We start from the raw sequence: 12,996 nt of genomic DNA, 5'->3' as shown, positions 1-12,996 counted from the left end.
GTTTTTACTCCACATGTGGAATTCCGGGAGTGATTGGAGCGGTAGATGGAACGCACATTCAATTGATAAGGCCATCAAAAGATGAACATTTGGGGTGTTCACAGTTCGTTCCAAATAGTGTCTGAAAATGTAGACGTCTACATTTTAAGACGTTTTCTAACCGTAAAATCTGTGGTGTTGTTGTTTCCCATACAAAATTGGAAAACGACGCCGTCTACATTTTGTCACACTCAAAGGTATGTTTTTTACGCGTCTACATTTTGCAACCTCGCAGCAGGGTTGCATTATGGCAATACTAATCACATTTTTTTTATTTATTGGGCACGTTTTTTGTATTTGCATTTAATTTGAGTGCAATTTCTGATGAAAAGAAACAAATCAAGGAAAAGAAATAACAAATATTAGGAATTGGTAATTAAGTTAAATAATTACAATTTTTCAGAAAGAAAATCGAAAGGCGATATATAAAAAATGCACGCAAAGAGGAAATGTCTGGCAACACCAGCAAAGTTTTGAGACGATTTTGCGACGACTGCTAGAAAGGTGTGCTCACAGTTTGATGCTAAAGATGTCTCAAAATGTAGACGTCTACATTTTCAGACACAATTTGGAACGAACTGTGAACACCCCAATTTATTTTTCAATAGGAAGTTAAAGCACAGCATAAATGTAATGGTGGTAAGCGCGTTTTTCATTGAAATAAGTTAACTTTTACTTAACCAGTAAATTTGTTTCTACTTTAGATATGTGACCACAAATGCGTATTAGGGCTGTTAATGGTACATTTGGAGGTGCGTCGCACGATTCTCACATATGGAATTTATCAAACGAACGTGATTATATGAAAACGAACTACGAAAATGGAGATAACAATACACGAATCCTTGGTAAGTTTTTTGATATTGCACGTCAAAGTAGAAATCGTATGCATACAACTTCGATGTTGGTGCCATGAACTTGCAGCTGTATGCATACCAGTATAAATCAACCTTCACTTAACATGGGTGGTTTCTCAGAGATCTTCAATCAGAAATTGTCGAAGGGAAGGTCGATTATTGAAGGAGTTTTTGGTGTGTTGAAAGGATGATTTCGTTGTGTTTTAGCCGCAACACCCAATAAAAGTGGTGCAAATACTTAATGTATGTTGTGCTCTTCACAACATCTGTATTTTGTACAATGTGGAAACCCTCCCAATATCGAAATTGAACCAGAAGAAATATCCGCGGTTAATGTAAACAATATGGAAAATTATAGTTTTGGAAATATTGCTAGAAATATAAGAGATCAAATAAAAAATAATATGATTGCCACTGCAAATTTGATTTATTACAAAATTAAAAAAAAAACTTTTTTAAATATATATCGCTTCACTCTTTTATTAAAATGAGGTAAATAAAATATACCGACATAAAAAATCTAAAATAAATTCTCTAAACGTAATAATACTTCAATGTATAATGTATAAAAGTTATTCATGTTAACTATCTTTTTGAAAGTGCATTGTTGGTTTTTAATTCCACATCCAACATTTGCTTTTTAATTTCTAATTTGTTTACTTCAAGTCTCAATTTTTGTTTGTGGAGAAATTTTTCTTGAGCTGGACTCAACTTTTTCTTTTAAATTTTTGAATTTTTCTTCATTGTTTTGAATATTTTTTTCAAATTGCCATTAATTTCACCTAAAATATTGGTGGAGTTTTTTTTGATAAGTAATTTGGTTTTCCACTTGTTTTTCTAAAAGACTCCGCTTTTTGCGCGGAGTATGTACGACATTATTGCAAATAACTTCCTCATTTTCATGCAAGTTGGATTCAATAGAATCATTTGCATCACCTATAGACTCCACATGACATTCAATTGGTATTTCGGTCACGGTTTGCGCTATACCAAACTCCCTTGCGCCTGTTACACCGCTCACCGACTGTTCCATTGATAGTCACTCACTCACTTGCTGCTCCAATTGTGTGAGCTGGGTATAAGTAGAAGGTCCACCGTCTGTACCCGAAATATTTGTTTTGTTTCGACGCAGTTTGGCCTTCAAATGTAGTTTGTAGTCAGCCCAAAACTAAAAGATATTTAAATTACATTTTCAAAATAATTTTTGTATACATATTGCGCTGAAATTACTTTTTTCCAACCGACCATGTCGCGCATCGGTAGGCCAGCTGCATTTAGCTGCGAAGTAACTCGTTTCCATAGATTGGTGGACACGGTTTTAGCGTTTGGCGTCTTCATCAACCCCTTGGCCAATTCCGGATGAGTTACCATGAAATCTACGAGGATTTCGAATGGTTTTTTCTGCTTTTGTTTCGTTTTCGTACTTTCCCTATATATTTTTTATGAAATTTCAGCTATAAAAGTATACAATTTGCATTTTAAACTTACGTTTTTAAACGTTGCGAATGCTTCTCAGTTGTAGCAGTAAAAATGCGGATGAAACTACCGTTTGACACTCGCTATCGCAATACACAGTGCTGCCAATGCGAAAGGGAAACATAAAAGGCCTAAATTTTTACATTCGCATCGCATTACACAGTAGACCCCCTGGTCTTTCCAACTCAGTGGGGGCTTTCCTCTTCTTCTGTTACCAGCAGCGTCGGTGTCCATTCGAACGACATGACCAAGCCAGCGGAGCCGCTGTATTTTAGTCCATGTCCATGTCTAAGGAGATAGAAGTAATATCCTGGGAGAGCTATAACCCTGAGAGCTTAACAAGTTTACTTAGGCAGTGCGATTTCTCGAACTTAAGTTTTTTTGATGCTGACGGTATGCTGAAGTATATTACTCATTGCATTATGTGCTCCACGAGGCAGTTGACTTATGGGCCGTTTTTGCTTACGCGTAAAAGCACATTTAGAGCATTTAGCTCTAAATGCTACTCTAAATGTACATTTATCCATACAAAATTCGTCACCTAAATGTAACTAAATGCAACTCCATTTTTGCATTAAGAATCTAAATGCTAAAAGCAACCCTGTGACCTTCCAAAATTTCCACGATTCGAACGTGGTTTATTGAGAAAAAGTGGCAAAAGTTGCTTTTTCGCGTATACAGTGGCTAGCTGCGTTTCAGTGATCGCCGATCGAGATTTCATTTATTATTGTACATTATTTGTATAAAAAAAGTTACGCGAATTCAACATCGATGTGATGCTGATAGAAATATGGATCAATTTGTGATCAACTCTGTTCATTTTGTTTCCTAATTAAGTGAGGAAATTTTAATTGACAGCACCGACAAATGAATATATACACAAACAAATTTTCGGTTATGGTTAAAACAATTCAAGTTTTTGTATTGAATTTTTGGTTTACAATTTTTTTTCCTTTTCAGTAGGGTTTTTTACACATTATCTTTTCCGTGAAAATTGATCGTAATAGATACGGAATAAGCGACTGGAACACGGCTGTTTTGGAACTCGCGTAAATGTACATTTGCTAAATGCGATAGCATGAACGCTCTTTGAAGACATATGTTCGTAAGTGCTAAATGTTGCATTTTAAATGCAGCAAAAACGCCGCATTACTCAAATAATAACTCGCATTATGCAAAGGAATGGATAGGCCATTGACAGAGATGAACAAGTATAAATCTAATTTCCATGAGAAAGCAGTGTTGTCAGGGGTGAATATAATATAGTGAGAAGCAGGTATAAAAAAATGGTAATAAAAAATTAAATACCCCCCCCCCCCCCTTCTCTTTAATATATACAGAGTGTCCCAGAAGTAACCTGTCAAACTTTAAGGAATAGTTCCAGATAGTTGCTTCTCCATACGCAAATGCAATGTAGTTAAAATATATTAAGGAACCATCATTAAATTATGACTATTTTGGTATTTTTAACTTTTTGATATTTTCTTCCCCAACTTTGACTATCTCTGGTGAAAAAAAACGTAATGAGCAGGAGCAGGTAATAATGTACCTTTGTACTATTTAGCATGCCAAAGTTCTCTCAAACATTGTAAAATAAAACTCTTTGGGATGATGCCTTGTTAACGTACAGTGATAGGGAACTACCAAATTCGCTTGTCAAAATGCAAGATGATCTTGAATCTTTGTATCAATGGCTGTGTTCAAATAAACTCAAACTGAATGTGAAAAAGACTAACTTTATGGTATTTTCCAGAGCAAATGCTGACTCCATAAGCCGTGAATTAAAAATCAAAGATGAAAATATCGAAGAGGCGAAAAGTGTCAAGTACCTAGGAATATACATAGACAACAAACTAAAGTTTGATGGGCATTTTGAGTATACAGTCAACAAGATTGCTAAAAAAAATGGTCTTATAAAGAGATCGTTTAAGTACTTGGGAAGAAGATATAAAACATTGGTGTACAGGTCAATAGTAGAACCGCACTTTATATACTGCCCTACGATTTTCTTCCTAGCGGGGGACTCACATGTAGATAAGCTGCAAAAAATGCAAAACCGAGTGATGAGATTCATCCTCAACAAACCGTACGACACACCAACAAGATGTATGCTTGAAACCTTGAATTGGTTAAGCGTGAAGCAACAAGTTTTTTACGACGCTATTAAATTTGTGTACAATATTAAGAAGGGCAACCTGCCGGTTTATCTTAGCGATAATCTCCGATATATAAATGAGACCCATACATATTTGTTGAGGGAGAATAACAGCTTCATACTCCCGAAGTATAGAACGGAAGTGGACAAAAAAAATATTTTTTATAAGGGCTTAAACTGCTTTAATGAATTACCAGAGGCTATAAAAAATGTGATACTATCAGTCTTTTCAAGCGGCTGCTATATGACTATTGTAAAACGCAGCCTACAAGATAGTGATGTATCAACAATAGCCTTTAGGCCTTTTCAACCACCAAGATATCGAGACTAGGTGGATCGGAAACTCGGCCTTTCCGACTACCTAGAGTACATTAAAACCCTTAGATATTAAACAATAAATGAGCGGATTGGAAACTAGGCCTTTCCAACCGTCACGAAAGCATGACTGGGTGGACCGGAAACTCGGCCTTTTCGACCACCTAGGAGATATTAAGAAACGGAGTAACCCAAAAGTATAGCCCTACACACGCATTGATTTAATGGCCAACCAGTTGACCAACCCACTTAACGAAATTCCCTACAAACGCACCAACCAGTTGGCCGATTTCATTTGAGTGAGAGTTTTTGAACTGTGAAAAACACAACAGCACCGTTAAACTTTTAAGGTACACTAGGAATGCTTATCATTTTTATGTATTTATTATTGCTACCGGCCCCGTTTTTCACAAATTATACGCAGTTTCACCAGCGAAATGAACCGAAAACCACTTGTTAACGTTAATGCGTCTTTAAAAAATTAAATCGCATTTTAGGTTGCCAACTTGTCTACACACAGAGCAACAAGTTGACCAATCTTTCTCAAAAATCAAAAAATTTTGATTTTGGTCCAACCCGACGACAACTTGACGAAGGTTTGCCAACTTGCCTACAAACGGCTTACGCTAGGCGCACATTGCATCCGATAGGCCGACCGATTTCGGCGGAACAATTTGACAGTCCGAACTAATGCGCACACTTACCAGATTATTTGCCGACCGTATTTGTACACACAAATCTAGTTTTCATTACAATTTTGTAAGCAGTGAAATATTTTGATACATTTGAATTGACATACTCTAAATGTTGTGAACCAACCATTATAATCATTTACATTCATGTTGTGAACCAACCTTTATATTTTTGGCATTCACACTTGGACCATCTCTAACAAAAATATGTTTTTTAAACTATGTTCACATATAAATATTATCTCAATCAAAGCTCGTTTTTTAATCACCCCGTTTACACAGGCAAATCTCAGATTATTAGCCGTCAAATTTGTTGTGCTTGTTATTCTCACATCTCAAGGAAAATTTATGTTTCTTCTCCGTGCCACCGTGATCACGTTTCTCTGCTATAATAAGCAATATAAATATATNTTGTTTTTTCTTTGGAAAATGGATTAAAGCTATTGTGACGCACGGTGCAGCGAACAAAGATGGCGCCGTCAGTGGTACCGCTTCTTTGGTTTTGCCGATTTTGATAGTTGTGGTAACTTGTAAATTTGAATTGTAAGTGAAAAATCAGTTTCAATTGTGTTAATTTGCAATTTGTGAGTGATTTTTGAGTTGAAGATTGCGTAAAAACTAATAAAATGAAGTGCGGCGTGTTAAATTGCGACAGCCATGAAGATACAAGATGCGTAGATGCAAGTGTAGGGCTGGGACGAATCGCTGCATTTTGTGTACATAGGGCACGCCAAAGCCCTTCCCGAAATGTTTCTTTATTATTACATTAACAGCATTTCCTCACAATGATTTTGCTTCTGCTCCAAGCAGCCTCCATTAGCAAGTTAACTAATCAATGCCGCAATGGAGTGCACTAAAATGTTACCTATTCTCTAATAGATTAGGTAAAAATGCAATATTTTCGCATTTAGCAAAATTAAAACTCGTTTTTCGCTGTAAAGGGAACTGTTTTGGCAGTTTCAACTCGTTCTTCTTTTCGCTCTATTCTTTGTTTACTTGTGGTACACAAATGTCAACGCCCAGGACGGCGCAATCTTGTATTCTATCATTCTTGATTGTGACGCAGCTTTTAGTTTGAAAACTTGCCCCAAATAATTACCAGTCTCATCTAAACATGCATGGATCCCAGTCATAACCCGAACATGTATCTCGATTGTGACGTGAGTGCACGTGTGTGTGTAAGGTCCCAGCAAAACCTCCGTGACCGAAACTCTAATACCATTACAAATTTTTATTGTCACTAACACACTAGAACTTTCAATTGATTCCAATTCGAATTTTTTTATTGTTGTGCGTGAATTGTGCAAGTACTCTAGCTAATTAGACTCATATATATTTTTTCGCTCATGCTTCAGTGAAAATAGAAAAATTCGTATTTTGTTTGAAAAAAAAAACAAAAAACAAAGCAACCCGGGTGCCAAATGTCAAATGATTATTATAATTTATATTGTGCAAGCGACTTTGAATTTGCGCGAATTGTTTACAAAAATTTCTATTGATTAATATCAAAATAAAATAAAATTATTATTTGTTTACTGTTTTCACTGTGCTGTAGTGCGAAGTTTTGGCTGTTTAAAGTAAGGTAAGTAAAGCAATGAACAAAAAAACATTTGCCAATTTAATGAGCCGCGAAAATAGTGAGTGGCGGTCAAGTGCGGCAAAATTTGCCAGAATGCTTGGTGTTACTGACGTCACGCGTCATAATGGCGAAATTGTGTTGGAAGACTGTAGCTCAGACTGCTCCGATGAGTCGGTTCTCATCAGTGAAGACAGTTATACTGCACCTGAAATTGATACGGTCGAAAGTGATTGTGCGCTTGAAATTAAAAAATGGGCTATAGAATGTAGGGTGTCCCATAATGTAGTTACCTTGCTATTTCAAGCGCTTACGAGAGGGGGTGTTAAAAATTTGCCCCTTTCGGCTAAAACTCTTTTTAATACGAGTAACAAAAAAGTAATTATTCAGTCCATCCCCTGTGGAAAATTTTTATACCGCGGAATACAACACCATTTTAAAACAGACGCGTTTCCATTTCTCAAAGATAAGGATGAAGTAAAAATAGATGTAGGAATTGACGGTCTTAAATTGTATAAAAGTTCGAGTAAAGTTTTATGGCCTATCCTTGGAGCCATTGTTGGCTTTCCGAATGAGTTCCCTTTCACTATAGCATGTTTTTCTGAGACGCAAAAACCATGGAACGTTAATGGTTTTTTGAGTAATTTTTGTGATGAAGTGGTTAATTTAAAAGAAAACGGACTTAAAGTTGGTTCAGATCCCGTAAAGAAAAAATTTGATATCCGGTTGTTTTGCTGTGATACACCTGCTCGTGCTTTTGTCACAGGTGTACAATCACATAATGGTAAAAATCAGGGACGTGAACCGGATGATAAATTTGGTCGGTTCGGTACAGCGGTTCGAACCGTTTTTGCACTTTTGGATTGGTTCGTCAAAGCGGTCTTTTTGGTCTTTGAACCGGGGTTTCGGTTCGGTTCAACGGTTCGAAAAACAAAAAACTAACGCGCAAGTTTAAGTGTCAAGTGTAAAGTGCAACAACGCGCAAGGTTAAGGGTCAAGTGCCTGTCAAATGAGATGGGTTGCCTTTACATCTGATATTGTCACATGGTAAACAAACATGGTAGCTATTACCATGTTTAACAAAAAGAAAAAAAATTGGTATATTTATCTATTGAAAATTGGTTGAAACGAACCTTTAAACCTTTATGGAAAGTGGTTCGGTTTCGGTTCGGATCAAACATTTGTGGAAATTTTCGGTTCGGTTAATGGTTCAGTTAATTAATAGAAAAAATCGGTTTTCCGGTTCAAAACCGGTTCGGTTCAAAACCGGTTCACGTCCCTGGTAAATATAGCTGCACAAATGTGACCAAGTAGGAAATTATGTAAATAAAAGAACTTGCTTTTAAAAAAAAATTCATAGTCTTCGATCTGATTTTTCTTTTAAATGTAGAACAGATCCGGCACATCATATTTGCACTTTTAGAACTTGCGAAAATGTTTTAGAAAAAGCTGGTTTTAAAATGGTGTCGCAGTTTCCGCTTGATCCAATGCACCTAGTCGATCTTGGTGTAACAAAAAATTGATTCAGTTACTAATGAAGAGCGCTAACGTTACAAAAATTAATGAAAAAATTAATTTTTTGACAAAATTCGTCCCCACAGAGTTTGGTCGTGTGTGCAGGGACTTCAATGAAATCAGCAACTGGAAGTCAACTGAATATAGACAATTTTTATTGTATATAGGAATATTCGTTTTAAAAGACTGTGTTAGCAGTGATCCTTACTTTCATTTCCTCTTATTGTACACAGGAATACGGTTGTTATCAAGCCAAAAGTCATTGGAAGCTGAAAGCAACGTTGCCCAAAATATTTTGCAGGATTTTGTTAATATGTTTGGACAAATTTATGGTGACTATTTAGTAAGTTATAAAGTGCATGGCTTGTTGCACTTAACAGATTGTGCTAGGCAGTATGGAACGTTGAATAGTTTTTCTGCATACAAGTTTGAAAACTATATGCAATATTTAAAAAAAATTGTTAAAAAGCCGAACCAAATTCTTGAACAAATTTACCTAAGACTAGAAGAAAAAAATGAAGTCATAACAAACAGTAATGTTTCAAAATTTGGTACTTTTAAAATTGACCACAACAAAGAAAAAGATTCCTATTGCTTCAGCCGAAAAACAGGTCCCGTCAAAATAATAGGCATTGAGGAAGCTGCAGGTCGTGGTTATTTCATAGGATACACATTTGAAAAATTAGAAAATTATTTTGTTGAGCCAGTACAATCTTCTCCTGCGCTAGGTATAATACTAGGTGTTCAATTAGGAGCTACACTATTAAAAATACCAAAAGAAGACGTTGAATACAAATACTTTTGTATTCCCCATGAAGGCAAATATTTACTCATTCCACTTTTGCATCACCTTTTTCATGATTTTCAAATTTAATTTTAAATAATAAGAATTTGATACTGCTGTTTTTATATTTTATTTCAGATATGGAGTTTTTATTTCAAGAGGAGAGTATAGGCACTCAGGGTCAGCAATCAGCTGGAAAAAAGGTATTTGTTATGTATAGTTTTAATTTTCACCTATAATTAAACGATTCTCTTTTCTGCAGGGATGGAGGAATTGCTGAAAAAATATTAAAAAATCAAGATAAAATATTAGAGAACCAGAGGGCAGGTATCGACCGTTTGGATGCTTTGGATAAGCGGTAAATAATATAGAAAGCTCCTGCAGAGAAAATGTTCGTATTTAACTCATCCCCAACCTCATCACACCCATACATTTTTCCACGCATATTTTCCATATGCAAAAACACAGTGAACACTATACTGTAAAATATGATCCAAATTGAATACTAAAAATAAATAATTAAAAACTAAACATTATATTCAACAATTTTTATTGAGCTCGAGGCCGTTTTTTAAGCGAAAATTTATTGTGGAAAAGCAACAATAATTTGAAAAAATGGTAGAAGTGATAGCTATTTCGGAAATCACCACATTTCCTCATCAGACTTCTTTCAGTAGGATTCGAACCGACGATCCCACTGACTCAGCCAGTTGCCTATGCACCGTGCTAAGTACGCCTTGTAAAATATTGTTTGCTTTTTTCCAGTATTTTCATTTTTAACCGACTTCCAAAAAAGGAGGAGGTTATCAGTTCGTCGGAATATTTTTTTTTTTTGTTTTTTTTTTATGTATGTTCCTAATTCCTTTTTTGTTGAATATAATTGTTATAAGGCCAAAAAAATAACAAAAACAAATAACTTAAGGACGAGCACACCTAAAAGTTAAACATTCTAAAAATAGAATTAGCAAAAAACCAACAATACCAACAACCACATGATCAAGTGAATTGCAGCGGAATAGCTGCACTTGATTGTGTTGGCATAACAAGAATGAAAATAGTGGAAAAAAGCAACCGATAATTTACAAGGCGTACTTAGCACGGTGCATAGGCAACTGGCGCAGTCAGTGGGATCGTCGGTTCGAAGCCTAATGAAAGAAGTCTGATGAGGAAATGTGGTGATTTCCGAAATAACTATCACTTCTACCATTTTTTCAANGCTTTTCCACAATAAATTTTCATTTAAAAACGGCCTCGAGCTCAATAAAAATTGTTGAATATAATTGTTATAAGGCCAAAAAAATAACAAAAACTAAAAACTAAAAATCAAAAATAAAAACTAAAAATTAAAAACCACACTGCCGTATAATTATGTTAAGTACTTTCAGAAAATCGAAGCCAGTGAGCGTGATTCGTGAGTGCAAAGTCATACTCCGAAGAATACAAAGTTCCGTTTGAAAAATTACCGGGGAGGAAGTAGATCCACTTCAAACAAAAATCGCGGCAACACTGCCTTTTCAGACGTTGGCTGCAGCTAAGGAGTTTGAAATAAATCTGCTGCAACAAGATTATATCGAGGCAAGGTGAGTAAAATGTGATCAATGTAACTACTTTTTATGTGAACTAATAACAAATTTGTGTATTTTTAGAAAACTTTTCTTTTACGGCTGTAGGGTCAAGACAGCACTGTTGACGATTTGTTCCGTCAGCTTTTCAACGACGATTTTCTATCCCTTTGCAACTGGGATGGCAGAGGTAACAAGCAGGCGCTGTCCCAGCTTTCTTGTGTGTCGGAAATTTTGTATGGTAAGTAATTTGAATATGCCTATATTTCCACTGATTCTTCAATTTCGTGTCTGTATATCCTTACCAGATGTTTTCCAGCTAAATGGACGGGCTGCTTACGAAAAAAACATTCGTAAGTCTGTTGACCTTAGTCAACAACCGATTTAAGCAGCGAAACTACCGGCAGAGAAACACCTCAAAGGTGGGAAATATAAATATAAGTAATACCTCAATATAAACAATAAGTATATACTTGTTGTAATAAGTAAATATATACATACATATGTATATCTATGGACACAGAAATGGCACAAAAATGTTAAGATAACTTACAGCCATGGTTTCTGAAAATATATTTTGTTAATTTTAGGAAAAACTTAAATGAATTCTATAACGAAAACCATGTAAAATAGTTTTAAAATAGTCTTCGAACGTTTTTGAAAATTCGAGAAAATTTTCGAAACGTTCATAAAAATTTCAAGATTTCAGAAAACTCAGAATTTTCAGAAAATTTTTGATTATGTAGTTTTGTAGCCCAATCAATTTTAGTCTTTCAAAGTGCAAACGTGAAGCCTCTCCAAATTCGCGTTGATTTTTGATATTTTTTTATGTGTTTGAGATTTTCTTCCATACAAAAATTAGATTTCGCAAAATTTATGTGGAAGAAAAAATAAAATACCTTTCAGAAAAAAAATTTAAAAAATCAACACAAATCTTGGGAGACTTTAGGTTTGCACTTTGTTAGACAAAAATAAATCGGCCTACAAAACTGCATACCAAAAAATTTTCTGAAAATTCTGAGAAAAAACTTTAAAATTTTGATATTTTTTTTGTTTCTGTAATTTACTAATTTTTATTTTTTTTTAACTATTTCACATGGTTTTCGTTATAGAATTCAATTAAGTTTTTCCTAAAATTATCTAAAAATTTTTTTTTTATAAAACATGGTTGTAAATTGTTTCAAAATTTTTGTGCCATTTCTGTCTCCACGGGTGTATATAAATGCCAAAGTATGAATATTAACAGTAGGTATTTAACTATATAATGTATTGAAATTTCATATTATATTGAATTTAGCTTTAGAACTCTAACAAAGGCATTTTAAATGGTTATTGTTAGTGCTCCAACGCTACTATAGAATAAAAGTAAAAAAAATGTTGAAATAAGACAAAATTTGGTGTGCTGCAGTTGTTAAACGCCTAGTGTTAACATTTTCGTTTTTATATTCTTTTATATAAATAACAAAACAGTCAAAAATTTAAATTATTATTAACTAAAATAATCAACTTAGTTTGAACACAAATTTTTTTCGATTTTACATCTCTTCTTTCATACTAATAACATAATAATGTAAAATGTATGTAGGCTACTATTAACTTAGTTTTTGATTTCAATTGTTAACTTTTGGTTTCATTATATGCTGCTAAATAATTTTGGATATATGAATTTAATAAAGTTTTATTTATTTAAATATAAATTATATACATAAATAATAAAATGTATATAAAGCCCTATTCTGCATTTCGATTACGTTCCCGAATTCCGCTCCGCTGGAATCGAACTTAGGTATTCTGCTTTACGATCGAAACGAAAGAAGAAGAGGAAGACAGAAAACATCTTTCGAAATTAGCTGTTTGCCTAGGAATGTGTGAAATCGAAACAAAACAAAGAAATATTTGCCACCAAACTATAGCAGCATATGAAGTTAAAGTTTTTAAATATTTTAAAATAACTAAATATACCTATATAACTATATATCACTGTAATTTAAAAATAAAATTTAAGTGGATACATAATTATAAGAA

At 34.4% G+C, this 12,996-nt stretch overlaps 1 long non-coding RNA gene across 6 annotated transcripts; it reads left to right on the top strand.

The window, feature by feature from the left end:
* Window positions 1–510: 510 nt before the first annotated feature.
* Window positions 511–12,798, top strand: LOC108375046 (uncharacterized). Of its 6 annotated transcripts, none has more exons than XR_001849122.1 (7): window positions 511–543; window positions 648–678; window positions 744–887; window positions 9,548–9,612; window positions 9,672–9,800; window positions 10,786–10,989; window positions 11,056–11,650. It is a non-coding gene; the product is annotated as an uncharacterized LOC108375046 (long non-coding RNA). The 6 variants fall into 6 exon arrangements; XR_001849119.1 differs by lacking the exon at window positions 511–543 and adding an exon at window positions 12,758–12,798 and having other exon boundaries at window positions 588–678; window positions 11,056–11,393; XR_001849123.1 differs by lacking the exon at window positions 511–543 and adding an exon at window positions 7,090–7,116 and having other exon boundaries at window positions 588–678.
* Window positions 12,799–12,996: the final 198 nt, after the last annotated feature.

Source organism: Rhagoletis zephyria, unplaced genomic scaffold (genome assembly GCF_001687245.7).
Source record: "Rhagoletis zephyria isolate East Lansing unplaced genomic scaffold, Rhagoletis_zephyria_1.1 Rzeph_scaffold_08433, whole genome shotgun sequence".
In the NCBI taxonomy this organism is placed as follows: Eukaryota; Metazoa; Arthropoda; class Insecta; order Diptera; family Tephritidae; genus Rhagoletis; species Rhagoletis zephyria.
Note: the sequence above shows the minus strand (reverse complement) of the source record. Positions and strands in the feature narration are given on the sequence as shown.